Raw genomic sequence first — 12465 nt, 5'->3', positions numbered from 1 at the left:
ACAATTCAGGGAATAAAAACATCAGGGAATGAGTCTCACTGAATTGACTTGGGCTACTAGTTATTTCTGAACCCATCACTGTGATGAAAGACCAGGGAGACACTGGTTAACTAATCCTAGGCTATGTAGAGTAAAGGAGGCATGGCTCTATAATAAAAATAATGGAACGTTACAAGAAAAGGAAGAGCTTGGTCTAGGAAGGCAGTGTGACCTTAGCCTTCATAAACACTCCCAGCGTAGGGTGTCTGTTAGATGGAGCTTTTGTATTTGTTCTGCTCTGAATATGGAAGGCTAGATCTGAGCCAGAATCAATCCCCAGGCTAACCAGGTATGACCAGATTTACATAAGTACAAAACATGAAAATATATGCATAAGGAACTGTATCTGAATGTGTCTCTCACAAGGAGTCAGTGACTAGAAAACGTTTTGCATGAAATCATTTCTGGTTTCAAATGCTTCCAGAAAAGCTTTCTTAAGTGATTTAAAACCTCCTCCAACATAAGCCACCCTCGTCAGAAAATTTACTTTTGTGTTATTAACTCTTCTATTCTATCCACAGTACCTTTCAAAGTATCTGAATATAATTCTCCATAAAATATGTCCTTTGATTCTTGAAGATAATTGTAAAATGTTCCAGGATAAGTGACATGTTTTGTTAGCCATAATAGTTTACTTACCATCTTTTTCATTTTTCTTTTGATCTGCCTTCACGCTTTCTGTATTTATCTCAAGCTACTGAGTCTAGTATTGAGTACTAGTACTCTAGGAAGATCCCACAACAAAGTAAAAGCAATTGATTAAGGAAATATTTTATTTTTATATAGCATTTCATGACTTTAAAAAACCTTCCCGAGCATTAATATATCATTTGAGGTTGGTATGGCTTCATGTTACTCCTAAACTCTGATGGTTGATGTGGGTACATACCAAGTCAGGTTCAGACTGGGAAAGTCCAGAGCTCCAATTTGGGTCAGTTTGAAGACCATAGTGGTTCTGAGGTCATATCAAAAGTTCATATTTCTTTTTAATATCCCTCGAACCAGAAGCAGTGTTAAGTACAGGACAAGTCCCAAGGGCTCCTTATGATGTAGACCTATGCTTCCTCATAGAACTTTCTGAGATGGTGGAATGTTCTATTCTGCATCTTCCAGTGTGGCAACTGACAGCCACATTTTGCACTTACCAGAAATATGGTAAGTGCAAGGGAAAAACTACTTTTCCTTTTATTTAACTTTAAATATTCAAACTTAAATTAAATAATAATATATGTCTAGTATCACAGTCTTTGAACCATCATTAGATGGTTTAAAGGAAACTGAAGTGAAAAGCACTTCGTTAGGTCTTCTTTTGGATGAAATCAATGGGTAAGAAGCATCTTTGTGAAATTCTAGTGTTTTCTCACTATTTTTACTGAGAAATGCTGGCACAGTGTGACTAATTTACAAGTTTTTCTTCAGAAATAGGCTAATAGGTACTTAGCTCTTTCCTTTGGCTAGTAAGTATCTTCTCAAGTACATTTACATGGGCATAACAACAAAACCATGGGGAACTTAAATTATGACTAAGCATGCTTTGGCAAAGATGACTCGTATTAAGGGGCTGAGTTCTAACAATCCTTACCTACACCCATACTGCTAAAACATAACAGTAGTATTTCAGTTATGCATGGTACACTTATTGCATAAGAAGGCTACATTAAATAATATACATAATAAGAAATTTGACTAGTTCTATTTAATTTCTGCAATATATTTTGGCCACATTTTTTTTTCCTTGCTGAGTTTAGTTTTTAAAGCATTTTAAAACCCAGAAGCAGTAAATGTTTTGGCAAGGATGAAAGTAAAGAATCACTCACCCTTCCAAGCTCAGATATATAAAACTCCCCAGACTGTAAAATATATACAGAGCTTTGTCCTCATAAGCTTTCTTTCTCCTTACAGGCATTTGATAATAAAAATCAAATATAGTTTTTTCCTCCCAAAAGTAAGGTAGCTTTATGTTCACTTATAAATGTACATTTTTTTTTTGTCTTTCTCATTTTTATCGGTACCAGGGATCGAACTCACGACCGCCTGCTTGCAAGGCAGGTGCTTATGCCGCTGAGCTAAATCCCCAGCCCTATAAATGTATATTTTTTATTGCATTATAACTTTCTTCCTCTAAGTTTTTCTTTTTTACAGTTCGGTTTCTTTCTCTGAAGTGACCTTAAATTGCCAGCATTCCTGGCCTTGTTCAATTTTAGTTGAGAAAATAGAAGCTGCAAGAAAAGCGCTTCTCTCCTTCTAACAAAATTCACTAAAATACATGCATTTATACAGAACATTCACTAAACTACTTGCATTATACCAGATATTCCCTCTCTGTATGAAAATGAGATGTCATGCCATCCTGTGGTCAGGGATTAGCTCTCACACAAGAACTCCCTCTTCTTAGCCGCTTGGACTTGCTTCTGAAATCATTTCTTTTCATGATCCACTCACTTCTACTTCACATTAGATATGTACTTTAAAATTGCTTATATTCAAGCAACAGCAATCACAGTAAACTTTAATCCAACATCTCCAGCTGGGGGTTAGATGTGCTTTTTTCATAGCAAAGTACAGTACGAATTCTCCAAGCTCAGTGACTCCACTTTATCATCTCTGATTTTCAGTAAGTGTACATTTATATGTGATTTTTTTGCTGTAAAGAATATTATGAAATATATATTAAATATACATTTTTCTGTAAAGAATATTATTGAAATATGCATTGTCTATAGACACTTTTTCGAAAATAAATTGATACTTATGGAAAACTTGGAAGAATTGTACAAAAATCTCACATATATCTATGAAGCTATTTTTTAGTACTATTGATAGGAATATTTTCTGGCCTACTTACAGTACAATGATCAAAGTCAGTGTAATTATCAAAAATAAGATAGACATAATACTGTTATTTAATCTAAAAATCTATAAGGTTTTATTAATTTTCATAATAATGTCCTTTATGGTAAAATAACAACAACACATATTTTCTGGCCTCTGATCTAGTTCAGAATCATGGTAGTCATACTTTTATGTGATCATCTGTTTGGAGGTTTGGACGAGACTATTTGTTTTAAATCAATGGAATATGGCAAAGGTAAAGCAATGTTTCTTTCATAATTAAGTTACATAAAATAGTACTATTTATATTACTAGAAGATTTTTCCTTTGTTAGCTCTGATGAAACGAGTTGCTACATTACAAAGACCCATGTCAGGACAAAGGTGACCTCCAGCCAGGTAGGAACACAGGCCCTGAGTCCAGCAGTTCTTGAGAACACACTGTGTCAACAGCTCTGTGAGCTTGAAATGAATCTTCTCCTCCTGAACCTTCAGACAAAACTTTAGCCTTGGCTGACACTGAGAACGGTCTTGTGAGGCCCTTGAACCAGACAAACTATTAACGCTTTGCTCTGAGCAGAGCTTGGTAGCACATGCCTGTAACCTCAGAATTCTGGAGGCTGAGGCAGGAGGATCTCTGTGAGTTTGAGGCTGGTTTGGCTACACAGTGAGTTCAAGATCAGCCTGAAATGCACAGTGAAACTGTGTTTTAAACACACACACACACACACACACACACACTCACACACACAGCATGCTGTGATTCCTAACCCTTAGAAAGTGAAATGTTATATTTATGGGAATTTGTTACACAGCAACAGGTAACAAATATATTGGTATCTTGGTTCATAAATTCAATCTTTCCATGATTCTGGTCACAAACCAAATTGGTCACAAACTGAATCAAATTTTTCCATAAAGTCAACATTGAACCTAACCATTGAATTTGATTTAGATCACGACCACTGTATCCTAATCTGTCCTGTCTTCCATAACCTATAAGAAAAAGTTTTGGGATCTTCCAATTTCTAATTCCGCTCATGTGTATGTGTGTGTTTGTGTGTGCGTGTGTGCGTGTGTGCGTGTGTGTGTGTGTGTGCTCTCTTGATCTGTGTTTTGTGTTCTATTGTAATTCATTAGAATCTTTCTATTCTAGTTTTCCCCAGATCTCAAGGTTGTAATTTCTGTAATTCTATTATTTCTCTTCCAGGATTTCTAACTTATTTTCATAGCTTCTTAATTCTCCTTTATAAGTATTTTTATTGTATGATTTCTTGTACATATTACCTACATAAAAGTACTTTAAATTGGAATATGATAAATAAAGGGTAACCTTTTACCTCGAATCCTCCTAAGCAGCCACCATTGTGTCAGAAGGGCTCGTCATTTCCCTGGGCCCCTGTTCCTCGCCTCTCCAGCCATTTAGAGCACAGCCTTGAAAACCTCAAAAACCTGGATCTCCTTAGCAACACAACAGTTTCTATTCCAGGTCATTGTTCAGATGTAAAATTGTACAAATGTAAAATTTTTATCAAGATTAAAATTCTCCATATCAATTGATCAAGTATTTTTCAATTCCGTTAATAAAAACTATAGTGGTTTGTGATCAAATTTACTGATTTTTGCCAGAATCAAAGCTTGATTCAAATGCAATGTAATTCTCTAATTAAGAGTTCTGTCTTATGACATTGTCACTTTAGTGTTCAACTAGTATAATTTAATGATGATAAATAACAGTTTTACTTATTCAACATGAATACCTTTATGTTATAATCACATCAGGCCCTGATACCCACTAATGGGATTATGCTGCTTCCCAAGAAGTGTAATAGATTTTGACACTAACTTTGACAGTGTTCAGGTAATAAAGACACAGTTAAACAATAAGAATGGTGGAGTGACTTTGCTTTCCTCAAGCTAATAGCTTGTAACTCGAGAAGCCCATGTTAACCTCAGAGTTCTTGTATGCTGTCTCACTACAGAGAAGAAAAGACATTCAAGTCTCTGTTGGTTCTGTCTTTGCTTTTGTTTCCAAAAGTCTGTATCAACCTTTCTCATGACAGTGATGAGAAACCCAACACAGTTTGGGGGATCCAAACATTTTGTCTCAAAAGCCACTCACCTTTCCAGAATCTTTGAAAGACTCTACTTGAATTCTGAAAAGTGACTAGAATGAGGCTTTTCAGTGTTTGATCATTGCTCAGGTTACAGAATCCCTGAAAAACTCAATTTCCTATTGTTTGCAATAGTTATGGAAAGTAGTGGTGCCCGATATTTTCCCACATTATTTAAAGGTTACATGTTAAAAATGATAAAAACAGATGGCAAATATGTATTTATAGCTTTTAAAGATCATAAGAGAGTCATTTTGAAAGCCTAAAACATGAATAAACTTGGTAATAAATGATATAATGGATGCAGTCTCTTTTTTAATCATCCTTTATGTAATAGTGATTCTTTCATGGCTAGTTTAACTTTTTATTGGCCATGTTGGGAATTTACTCCAAATCAATGCAGCAAAATGAAAGTATCTGTTTATCATAAATAGTATTTAAATATCATTTAATATCATTTAAATTATGCAGATAATTTGGCTAATCATTTAATCAGTTAGGCGCTTCAAAGATTTGAATTTCCTAGAAATTTTGTACTGAAGAAAGAAAAAACTCAGAATGTCCCTGTGCTAATCCTAGTTTCTTTTCCATTACATCATATTCCTGAATTCACAAATTTTATTATGTGTTACAAATGGTATAATGAATTCTGATATCAAGAGTACATTTTAACAAAATGAATTATCTTCTATGACAGTAGTTTTATTCTAGAAAACTGATTTACATACAAAATGTTATCATACTGTAAGAGAAGTGCCTTTCTTTTCTTTGGGGGTGAAGATATCTATTATTTATACTTCTGTTTAAAGTTGATTTTCTTTTCTTTTTTTTTTTTAGTTTTATTTAAAAGGAAAAAGAGAAAAAACAAAACAAAGCAGTGTAAGGGTACAAATAATACAGAACTACAAAAGAAAACAGCAAGAAATCACCAGTTAACAAATTACACATTATCGGGGCTGGGGATTTAGCTCAGTGGCATAAGCGCCTGCCTTGTAAACAGGCAGTCATGAGTTCGATCCCTGGTACCTATAAAAAGGAAAAAGACAAAAAATAATGTAAATACAAATTACACATTATCATCCCAGAGATAGTTGCTCAAGTCACAGTATCAAAGCATACAAAGTGGACATTCAAACAGAGAGACTGCAAACAGTTGTGTTCAATGATCCAACCAAAAACATTAATATAGTCAGCTATTTAACACCCCTAAACACACTTGCAGTTGTATCCTTTAGAGCATAAAGTTGATTTTCTTAATAATTCATATATGTGCTACTGATAGAATGTGCCATAATTTTGACAGTTATTAAGTTATAATTAGGAAAGAAAAAATTGTTCAAGTGATATATAAATTACTAATATTTGAAAATTTTGGTTAAGGTACTTTATGACATGGATGAACTCAGAGATCATTATGTTAAGTTAAATAACCAAGTCAAAAACCAAACCAAACCAAAAACAAAAATACCCAAACTATAAAAACAAATGCTACATTGCTACACTTACATGTGAAATTTAAAAAAAAAAACAAACTTATGAAAGCAGAGCCCCTGAGAGTTGCCAGGGACTCTGGATAGAAGGATAGAAGAAAGCAGAGTGGTACAGAAGGAAGGACAGAACATTGAACTCTACAGGATGAAACAGTTTCAGGGATCTAACACACAGTAAGATTCATTAGCCCTGTGTTACTACAACAAAATATATGAGATAGATAAATTTATAACAGAAAAAAGCTAACAGCATATAGTTTTCAAGGCTCCACTCAAGAGTCAGTGGCCCCATTTGAGATAGGAGTTTAGGATTTGGCAAAACTGACTGAGGAAATAGACATGACCTGTTGTTAGTTCAAGATTCTAGAGCACACGTGCAGCACAATTCCCAAAGGCCTACATGTGGATTTGTTATGAGAACCTGAGGTTTTCAATAGGGTGACCTAGACCTGATGTCAGCCTGAAGTGTGGGGTCCCTGTACCACCTCTCAGGATCTCTCAGGCTGCTTCTCAGGACCCTGTCTAGAAGTTTCATGTATTTCCTTGAGATTCGGACAGTACAGAAGGACACAGATGCCAAGAAGAGGTTGCTATCGTGGTACTCCATGTTAGCCTGCCCTGTGTACTCCAGGATGTACTTTTATCTCGCTTTTATCTGTTTTGATTGGCCCAGGCTTGCTCTGCAGAGTCAATTTCTGTCTCAGTCTTCACTTTTACTTTTTCAAATAAATTTTGAGACTGCCTTTCATTTGTTTCATTCAATTCTTTGTACAAGATCAGAAGAAATTTGAAATCCAATTTCAGAAGGAGGGGTGAGCAACTCAAACCCGGAAACATTGAATTGGTGAGTCATTTTTAGAAGAAGCTATCTGACAACACATTGGTTTGTCCTGTGGTGAGGGTGGGAACTCACGTAGGAGCTGTATTCATACCCTTGAACCAGAGCAGAGAAAGGGAGAAGATGGAAGGTTAGGATGTCATGGTCCTCCTTTAGGGCACAATCTCAGTGGTCTAAAGATTTTCCATTAGGCCCTACCTCATGAAGTTTCTTCCACTTCCCCACACTGTCATTCAGGGATCAAGCCTCTGGGGGATACTCATCCAAACCACAGCATGGGTGACTAGTTAATAATGCTGCATCATATGTTTGAAATTTGCTAAGAGAACTGATTTTAAGTGCTCTCAATGTAGATACAAAAAAATATAACTACAGGAGATGTTAACTATTTTGATTTCACTATACACTTATCAAAAATCACATTTTACACTTATATATGTGTATTTTTATATGTCAAGTATAATTTAATAACTGGGAGAGGGAAAGAGTTATATTGTAAAGAGTTGGCCTCTAGGAGTAAGTTGGCAGAACACAAATTTACTTTTGGAAATTTTATTTTTTATCAGTATATACTCACAGTACATAATGATTACACTTGCCATGGGGAGGTGTACATGCACATAATATATCTTAATGCAAAATGTACTTGTGAAATTGTTGACCCATGGTAAAACTATTTGAACTACTCATTTGAAACAAAGAGCTATGTATATCTTGATGTAGTTTGAACTTTAGTTTTCAAAAGGTAACAGGATAGAGAAAAATGTGCCTGGACAGAAGATAAAAAGCCTCCAAACCAAAATTTTAATTACCTCCAAGTAGGTCAAATACAGGCCTAAGGGTCATGTCATAGCTGTCATAGTCCATCCAGAAAGGAGCTTTTAGGAATCATGAAAGAAAATACTTTTCTCTTGCAGAGATCAATAGATAATATCAGAATTTGTTATGTTTTTGATGAAAAATGACCAGCGAAAGTCTTGTGTTTAGAAGTAGGGCTTTTGACGGTGATGGGACCATGTGAACTCTATTCCTACCAGTGGGTTGACCCACTGATGAGCTCATAGATGAATGTGTTGCTGGGAGGTAAGGCCTGGTTTGGAAGAAGTGGGTCAGTGGGGTGTAGCCTGAAAGGGTGTACAACCTGGAAGGGTGTAGCCTGATTCTGGCCCTTTCTTCCTGCTTTATCTACTTTCTGGCTGCTGGGAGGTAAGCAGTTTTCTTCTGCCATGCCATTCATGATTATATTTCCGTCTGAGAGCCAGCCAACCATGAACTGAAACCATGAACCAAAATAAATTTCCCCTCCCATAAGTAGTGTGTGTGGAATTTTGTCCCAGGACCAAAAAAGGTGACTCACACCTGATCCATAAAGAGAGTTTCCCAAAGTTGAGAGCTACAGATAGTCCTCCCATTGTTCTGTGCCTATCAGTGTGTAGAATTTCTGGTGATGACAATATATCGCAGATCATTTTTAGCTGCTTTTCCAATTCTCTGTATACTGTGATTTTCCTGGGCAGAGTGTAGTCACGACCTTATTTTTTATATACCTACATATTATTTAGCATGACTGTGGAACAGTAGGATAGGCCATCTCTTGGAATAGTTGGTCTCATGTCTAGAAGGTTAACTGAAAAAGTGAAAGTTTCTTTGGAAAAGATCTATGTGAAGATACTATTTGAGTACTCCATATTAACACTCAACCCAAGTAAACTAGAATATCCTGTTTCCAGAAGGGGTGCTAGAGGGATTACTAAACAGAAAGTGAGGAGTGAGTATGAGGGGAGAAGAACCAAGAGATAACAAATAAGCTAAATAGAAGAGGCATGTGGCCAAATTCAAGGAGGAAATAGAGACTATAGAGTATTGACAAAATTCTTACATACTCTGTCTTAGTTACTTTTCTCATTACTGAGACAAAATACTTAACCAAGGTTCAATGAGGGAAGCTTTACTTGGCTTACAGTTCATAGATGTTTCAGTTCATAATTGGTTGGTTCCAAGAGTGGCACATAGCAGATAGACAACAGTTTATGGCAGGTAGAAAGTATTAAAAATAACAAGGGACTTTAACACTGGTCTTCTGTCCCTTTTATCTTATCCAGACTACTCATGATGGGTAGCACTTACATCCTTAAGCCTAGTGTCCTTAATTCTAGCGTTGCACCATGAATCAGTTTCAGCATCTCACACTCTAGATCTGGCCACCCCCAAGAAAGCCTCATCTATGACCTCATGAGACTCTGGGGGGACATTTAGACACAAGCCATAACACATACTATGTTAAGATTTGCTATGCATATTTCTAAGCATGATTTTGGAAGACAGAAGCAGAGACTGCAGCACTCTGCTTATATGCTATAAGCCAGTGTCTCAGTGATGTTACCAAGACCTTCCCTGCCCCAGTTCCATGTGGGCCTGGTACACAGGTAAGGACACCCCTTTGTTTAAAATTTTAAAATATTGAATTTTATTTTCCACTTTACTTCAGGTGAGTCCCCTGGAAATCAAGCTAAATAAATTTTTGTTAGGGAACCCAATGGGAGTTAAATCTGGATGGCTTAATAAAAATGTGAGAGATCTTCAGTATGTGAAGACATTTTAGAGGTGTTCTAGTTTTTGTTAATACTAAAAAATACTTCAGAAAATCAACTTACAAAAAAGGATTTTTTGTGTCCCAGTTTTAGAGGTTGAGGTCTATGATCTATTGACCACATTACTTTTGGGCCTGTGGTAAGGCATACCATTATGGCAAGAATAAATTGCAAAAGCAGCTGCAAAACTCATAGCAACAATAAAAGAGCAAAAGAGAGGGAGTGAAAGAGAGAGAGAGGCAGAGAGTGACAGGCAGGCAGACAAAGTTTCCACCTCCTCCCACAAATTGTTAACAGAAAGTTTAACTCAGGGGCCTTTGTAGGACACTGATGCAAACCATAGCAGGGGAGAATGGCCATGCCTTTCTGCAGTGATACTCTTAGGGGTCTTTGAGCTACACTTGTAAGGCAAAGTGTATGGTAAATGCCAATTCTGTAATGGCAACAAATGGTGTTCTGATCAAAACTTTAATCTAAACCAATAAGCCATTTCATTTTGTATTACTTATTTTGATAATAGTGGTCATTATACTTTTGCTTTCTTTTGTTCTATGGATTGCCTAACAAATATGATTGTCTAACAACTGTTCCCCAATTCCTAGAGTTTCACCACCTCCTTGTGACAATCACTAAGTGTAAACTAAGGATTCAACACACATTTAAGATCCAAACATAATAAGGCATTTCCATTGTTCTCTTGAAGATCTTAAGTCATTACAGAACTACCCCATACACACATCTGCTTTTGTAAGCACTGGGTTTTTTTGTTGTTGTTTTTTTGAGAGATAACATTCATTTTCCTCTTCTGACAGCTGTCTGAAATATTCATTTACTTTCCTGGTAATGGTTTGAATTTTCTCCCAGAAGCTCTACTAACTAAAAAAGTGAAGTGATCTTTAAATTAGAACTTATATAAACTTCATGGGCCATTTGGAAGTAAAAACACACAAACCTTTTGTTGCATGCTCTTGAGAGACTGTAATCTTAAACTTGAGTAATGTTTTCCCCTTCTACTTTATAGCCTGTAGAAACTTAATCACTTTATAGGCACCCTACTTTCCCTCTTAATTCAATATTATTCCTTGGATTCCTAGATGCTTTGATGTTTAATTCCTGTAATCTCATGTTGGTACTTCTTGCTAGCTACTCCAGTCTTCCATTGGATTGGATGCCAGAGCAAATAAGGAAACAGACAACTGGCAAATCCTCTTATATAATTAGACATAGGTGGGAGGAAAGCAGCCACATAATTCTCCCCTTCCTGAAAGAATGTGATTACAGACGTAACTATCAGTCAATCATGTCAGGGTGCACTGAAATAACACCAGTCTCTCTAGTTAATACAGGGAAAGATCAGTGTAGTCTCATTCCTTTAAGATTTGAAGATTATATTTTTAAGTCTTTGTCATTTCATGTTGAAATACCCTGCTGTAAGTTGTCATTAAAAGCGTCTGAAACTGTGGAATATAAAGACATCATGGTTTTTAGTTTGAGACTAATAAGCAAAAAGTCTAAAAATAAGTTGAACAGTTGCTTAAGACCTTGCAGCACCTTGGATTTCCCACTGTGGAATACTCTTCCATTGGAGAAATTCCACTTCAGAAATTACTCGAGCATGGTTTCAGATATTGAAGCCGTCAGGTAAGGCTGGATTGTTATATTAGTTTCTGAGGAATGTTGGTTGGCATAAACAACAGACATTTCTCAATTCTGAAGGCTAGAATACTGAAATCGGCCTGTCAGTAAGCTCATGCTTCCCTGGAACTCTGCAAAGAATCTTCAGTTGTAGATTCTGGCTATGGCTGTCAACCTGCGCATTCCTTGTCTTACAGCTGTGTCTTGCTGGTCACTGCCTCAGTCATTGTATGGAATTCTTCCTGTGTGTCTAAATCTTTTGTCTCTTGTCCTCGTGTAAAATCCTAGTCACACTGGATTAGGTTTCATCCTGTTTCAGTATGAGCTCATCTTAGATTAATCACATTTGCAATGACTATTTCTAATTCAGCTCACATTCACAGGTAATAGGATGTAGGACTTCATATTCTTTGGGGCATATAAATCAATCCATCCATAGCTGTAATATTATAACTAATATTCCCATGAAGGGTAAGATTTTGTGATTATCGATTTTGGGCACAATAGTTTAGGAATTTTTAAGAGGAGGCCATAATATTAGTTGTTTAGGAAAAAGTATATTAGCACATATGGAAGAAAAAAAAGACTATGCCTCCAGATCATAGAATAAAGACACAAATCCTCCAAATTACTAAGTGCTTCAGTTGCCACAGTGGAACCCTATTTTTAGAAGCATGTTCTATAACATAGAAAGTGAATCAGAGTCCTGCCAAAAGAGATTTCTGCATAAATTTTTTAATTCATTGAGCAAACATCCAATAGATACTAGTTGAATGCATAACCTGTACCAGGCACTGCTCTTGATGCTAGGAATGCAAAGACAAACTAAATCATTTTCTCTCAGGCTGTTTGTAGCAAAAAAGACTGGCAGGCAAAAAACTACTATGTGAAATATGCCCAAAAGTGAGATTATGCAAAAAATTATGG

Source organism: Cavia porcellus, unplaced genomic scaffold (assembly GCF_034190915.1).
Source record: "Cavia porcellus strain 051 isolate PalLab524CR breed Dunkin Hartley unplaced genomic scaffold, mCavPor4.1 scaffold_2, whole genome shotgun sequence".
Lineage (NCBI taxonomy): Eukaryota > Metazoa > Chordata > Mammalia > Rodentia > Caviidae > Cavia > Cavia porcellus.
The sequence above is the reverse complement of the archived record's forward strand: the minus strand, read 5'-3'. Positions refer to the sequence as shown.